At 28.8% G+C, this 5,880-nt stretch overlaps 1 long non-coding RNA gene across 1 annotated transcript; it reads left to right on the top strand.

Annotated features, from left to right (window-relative positions):
• Positions 1 to 417: 417 nt before the first annotated feature.
• LOC138348392 (uncharacterized) lies at positions 418 to 2,591 on the top strand. Its single transcript, XR_011220993.1, has 2 exons — positions 418 to 1,322; positions 2,283 to 2,591. It is a non-coding gene; the product is annotated as an uncharacterized lncRNA (long non-coding RNA).
• The last annotated feature ends 3,289 nt before the right edge of the window (positions 2,592 to 5,880 follow it).

The raw sequence follows: 5,880 nt of genomic DNA, 5'->3' as shown, positions 1-5,880 counted from the left end.
CTATTATCTTTGATGAAGTATGCTCAATAAGTTTCCCAGGACCTTGCGGGATCTTGTATGTCATGTCACGTCTAGGGTGTATTTGGAGTCCTGACCTACTTTTGGCCCGAACTCTTTTCTATCATCCCAAGCTAAAAAGGAGAGGGTTGATTAATTCTTCAGGCTTCTTTAGTTCCAAACAAAGTAGAATAATTGTTTATTAAAATTTAAAATGTTTTTAATCTATTTTCTAGGAAATACTACTATTTACCGGGTAAAAGTACCTCAAAAATGTTTTGAATAATTCTGTATTGTTATAAAAATATTGAATCTATTCTCCTCCTCCTCCTTCATTTCTTCCTCTTCTTCAACTTCCACATCATCTTTCTCTTCCTATTCCTATTCCTCTTTATCAATCTCCTCCTTCTTGTCTTCTTCTTGTTCCTCTTGTTCTAATTCTTCCCCTTCCCCTCCCCCTCTCCTTCTTCATTGTCGTCTTCTTCTTTTTCGTCGTCTTTTTCTTCTTCTCCTCCTCCCCCCCCCCTTCTTTTCGTTGATCTTTTTCTGCTTATTTTCCTTTTCTTTATTCTCCTTCGATTATTCAACATAACAGGTGTTTACTTCTAAGTCATTATTAATTGGTAAAAGGTTAATAAGTTTGATAAATAATTAGATATAATTTATATTATTTTCAATTTTATCGATTTTGAATTATTTCAAGCAAATGTATTTTACTAAAGTACAAATGACTTGTTTCTTTAAACCCACTTTCAGCCCAAATATTATCTAATCAGACACTATCGTTCATAAAACCCGGGCCCAAACTCCTCAAATAAATACCTCTATTCTTTTTCTTTTCTTTATCATTTCTTTCTTTCCCAAATGAACTGGAAACCCTAGCGGCCCCTGTCCTTTAAAAATGCAAACCCCCCAAAACTTCACCGGATTTTGAGCTCAATCCATCAAGTTTTCTTCCTCAAAAACGTCATCATTTCCCTAAAATTATTCTATGGGAATATATCCCCATTCATGTCACCTTTTGTTCAAGATGTTTTTTCTCCTATTTTTCGGAATTTATCTCTTCAAAGATCAACAATTGAAATTTTGGATTCTCAATTTTGTTGAGATTATCCCTCCTTCTTTGCTTTTCAAATATTCTTTATGATTCAATTTTTGGGTTATAAATGAAGCCTAAATTGTATTTACTTAAAGGGACATTTAGTGAAAAAAAAGTCCCCTGTGTTAAAGCTCTTCAATTGTAAAATATCTATGTTGTACAAGTTTTTCTCAAAGCAAACAATCATTTTTCAATGATTGCCATAAGATGCAGAAGATAATTCAAGGTTACTTCTCAATCATTTTCTTTGGTATTTTCAATTTCAAATTTGTACAGTACTTAACTTATCATCTCTATTCATTGCTCCTTAAAAAGTTATATTTCACCAAGATCCTTTATTTGATTTTTGACGTGATCTAATGTTTTTTAGTATGTTACATGTCATTTAGCAAATTATCTTTTATGTTTAAAAATTAAAAAGGAATTGGTTAAGACTAATGGTTTGTTTCTTTTTGCTCCGAGTTTGATATACATTTCGAGTTTGAATAAAAATTTCTTTGCATTTTTAATACAAAAAAAATGATACAAAATAGTATTTTGTCAAACTTATTATTTACGTCAATATTCTACTTATCTTTTGGTTATTTAGTTTGACGCATGCTTGTAATTGGTTGGAATTTTAATTGAATGACTTGCATTAACTAAAAATCTACTAACTATTACCTTGATTTTACTTTCTTAACTATATGAGAAACTCAATTTAAATCAAGTTGTCATGCTTCAATGTTTCCTTTTAGTGTAAATTTAAGTACTATTTCACTTTGCATCATTCATGGAGGTACCAACTCCTTTTAAATTCATAATTTATAAGGAGATGATTTATAATTATTTTGTCACTATTGATCCAACCATTCGAAAAATATTTAAAAATATACAAATGAGTAAGATATTTCGAGTAATTTTGTTACTAAAACTAGATCCAAAGCCAAAATGACATGCATTTGTATTGTTTAAGTTTATTTTGGAGCCTATTTTAGTTTTAAAAAACACTAATTTTTATTTATTTATTAGTAGTGAAGGCCTACCAGTATTTAACAATAATTTTAAGTATTTTATTTGAAGTATAACTAGGACTCTTGTAATCAATCTATTACTTGTATTCTCTAGTGTAATCAACTCCTAAAGTAGGAGCTTGTACTCTATAGAGTAATAATTATGTAATATATTTGTTGATTTTATTGTGTAGTTATCATTTGGAAGTTATGGAGGCTGCATTAAGGTAGAAGACCATGATTTCATGGAGACTAGTTCTTTGAAGACCCTTATATCAATAAGAATTCTTAGAAGCTTTTCTTACCTTCTTCAAAAGCTTTTTCCCTATAGAGCTATTCTTGGTTCCAACAGTTGTTGTTGTGACTCAGGTTTGTAGATTTTATTCCTTTTTATTTAATTAGAAGGATAATAACATCTAAGAATTCTCCGTCATTAATCTATGTGAACATTTAAGTCCTAAATTAATTTTAAATAGGAGAGCTACTTCCTTTTATATGGTTCACATTTATTAAACTTACAGTTTTTTAAACTTCGTAAGAAGATATTGAAACTCTTCGAATACTCCAAATTACTTTGCATTATGAAAAAAATTTCATCAAAGAAAAAGTAATATTTCAGTTCATTAATTTTACTTTAACTACTTACATTCGTATGATTGATGAAAACATAAATATTCTTCCTTTTTAAGGAGTATCATTTGTGAACTAAATATATAGAAGAGAAATAAAAATCTCTCTTTCATTAATCTTTTTCACCTATTCATTTGTGCAACTCCGAACTTCAAACCACGAGTACACGTGTTTGAAAAAATTGTAGAAGCTTGGAGAGTGACTGGACTTAACTATTAACATCAAAGTCAGGCCAAAATTACTTTCGTGGCAATGACTTGTCATTACATAGTGTTTGTCATAACTCACTTACTATTTTAATTCTTATCCGGTATCAATATTGTATTATTTCCCTAATAATTTGAAAGAAATTTTCCGAATACAATATTTATAAATGGCTATTTCGTTGAATAATTTTTTTTCTTATCTTTAAAAGCTTGAGTATTTGGATGAAAATAATTTTAAACGCTGGTCAAATAAACATCGTAGTTTATTTGAAGATTTAGAAGTTGATTATATTTTGTTTAACAAACCTTGTACTGACGATTTTTAACCAATTGCTTATCATTTATTTGATTTATTTGTTAATCAAATATTTGCTTAGAAAAAATATGTTTGTTCGAAAACAAAAATAGTGTTGATGATGCATGAAAGAAAAAATATGGTGGTCAATGGATTATGTTTCAAATGGTGACAATAAGCTAATCATGGAACAAATTTGTGCATATGAGAACTTGACTGTTGATGTTCTCAACAAGGGTATGAAGATGTTTAAGACTTTTTAGGCTAATGTGTTGTGCTTGAAAAATGTCCACAAACATTGAGTTATTATAGATATCAACTGAAATATAAGAAAATAAAATTATCTCCCTAAAAACTTACTGGTCACATGAGAACTGAAGAGGCGAAGTGTTCACAAAATAAGATGAAAGGTTTTTACTTATTTCTTCCACAAATTCTTATTGAATTTTCTTGTAATGCAATGAATGACATGTTCAAAGGCAAACTGAAGAATTTCATAAGAAATGGACATATAAAGAAAAAGAATTACTTTAACAAGTCGAATATTCATATTCAAAAATCTAAGGATCCTTTCTTTGTCTAAGGAAAACTTAGTAAAAATTCTAGCCACTGATAAGTAAGACAAGGACAGAACTTATGATAAGAAAGACAAACTGATGGTCAAGCTCATCTTGGTGAGGCAAATGAAGTGATTATTATTGTAGTTGTTCTAGTGGCTAATAATATTAATTGGTGTTGGACACATCCCCTTATACATTTTTGTGCCAACAAAGAGTTATTCCATGACTTTGAGGAGTCAACTAATGACAATTGTGTTTACATGGTTTCTCTACCGCAAGAATAATGGATAAAGGAATTTTTTACACAATATAACTACAGAAAAAACGTTAGCCTTGAATAATGTTTTGTATGTACTTTACCTGTAGAGACATAGTTTTTGGAGTACTTAATAAAGTAGGCCTTTAACTATATTTAAAGGTGATAAAATAATTATTTCTCAGAGAGGAGACTTTATTGGGAAGGGATATCTTAGTGGAGAATTATTTGTGTTGAACAATGTTCAATAGATTATCAATAATGCTAGTATTTCAAATTCTGCTTATATTGTTAAGTCTATTAATTTGTGTTATAGTAGAGTATGTCATGTTAGTATTGCTTCTATCAAAAGACTTAGAAAAAAAGAATTAATTTCTATGATAAAAAATGATGATTTTTCAAAAATCTTGTATATTTTGAAAAGCAAAACATGTAAGGAAACCTTTGAAAATCTGTTATTAGTACAAAAATTCAATTTTTTAACTAATATATTCAAATTCAACAAACTACAAGAGTACTGTTTAAAAAAGTGGAAAAAAGTATTGATTTTCAAGATACACTAAGGTATATAGTCTAATATCTATAGATGAGGTTGAAAGTATGTTCTTTAAATTCGAAGTAGAAAATAAATTAGACAGGAAAATCAAGAGATTTTTGGATCAAGTAGGGGCGGTAAATATAATACGAAAACTCCGGTGTATAATTGTGAGTAAAATGATATTATATATGAGCTTAGTGCTCATTATATTCCAACAAAATGGTGTAGCTGCACAAATATATAAAACCCTTGACGAAATGATAAATTCTATGCTTTTAAGCTCAAGTCTAAAAACGACATGTAAGGGGAAGCTTTCTTATTTGCATGTTATATTCTTAATGGTCCCTCATAAAACGTTAGACAAGACCTGATATATGTTTTAGAAAGGGTTTTCTTCTTATTTGAAATTTCTGAAAGTTTTGAGGTCTTTGGCTAAGGTAAGGCAACCTGATTTTAAATGAGTAAATGTAGGTTGTACGACTTTTGACATTGTCTTTATTGGTTATGTGAAAAGAGTATTGCATATAGATTTGTGTTTTTGAAATAGTTTTTCTATTTGTGAATCTTGAGTTGCTTAATTTTTAGCAAATTTCATTTGAAAAATAATGTGTTTAGTGGTATGTAAAATGATGCTTCTACATTTATGTTTGTTGATCCGTATGTTGTTTCTTCTTATGAAGTTATTTCTAAGAAGCATTAAATGAACTTATAAGGAGTAAAAAATGTAGAATTGACAACAGCATTGTTATGATTTTATCACTGTATTTTTGACTGAAAATTTTTGTATAAGATTAAGTGTCTGTCTAGTTAATAGAACCTAAATCTTATGATGAGGCAATGATATCACCATATGTGATATTAAGAAAAGAAGATATTAAAAATAAATTAAACTCTATAGTACGAGATCAATATATGTGATATTTTTAAATGAAGGTGTTAAAAATATATTAAACTTTATAGTTTCGATTCGCACTTCAGACTTGTCTGATTTTCCTTATGGTTGTAAATACATATGTAGCAAGTCGACATATAAGAAGAAATTGAGACCCGAAGCTACAATTGATAAATGTAAGGCTAGAATTTTGATGAAGAGTTTTAATGAAAAGAAATATGTTGATTTTTTTGATATTTATTCTCCTGCTACAAAAATAATGGCCGTTAGGAGTCTTATTGCTTTTCCACTTTTCATGATTTAGTGATAAATGGATGTCAAAATAATATTTTTAAATGGTTACTAAGATGAATATTTATATTTAACTCAACCCAAAGGTTTCGTGGTTCCAGGAGAAGATAATTAATTATTCAAG

Source organism: Solanum lycopersicum, chromosome 5, assembly GCF_036512215.1.
Source record: "Solanum lycopersicum chromosome 5, SLM_r2.1".
NCBI classification, from domain to species: domain Eukaryota; kingdom Viridiplantae; phylum Streptophyta; class Magnoliopsida; order Solanales; family Solanaceae; genus Solanum; species Solanum lycopersicum.
The sequence above is the reverse complement of the archived record's forward strand: the minus strand, read 5'-3'. Positions and strand labels throughout refer to the sequence as shown.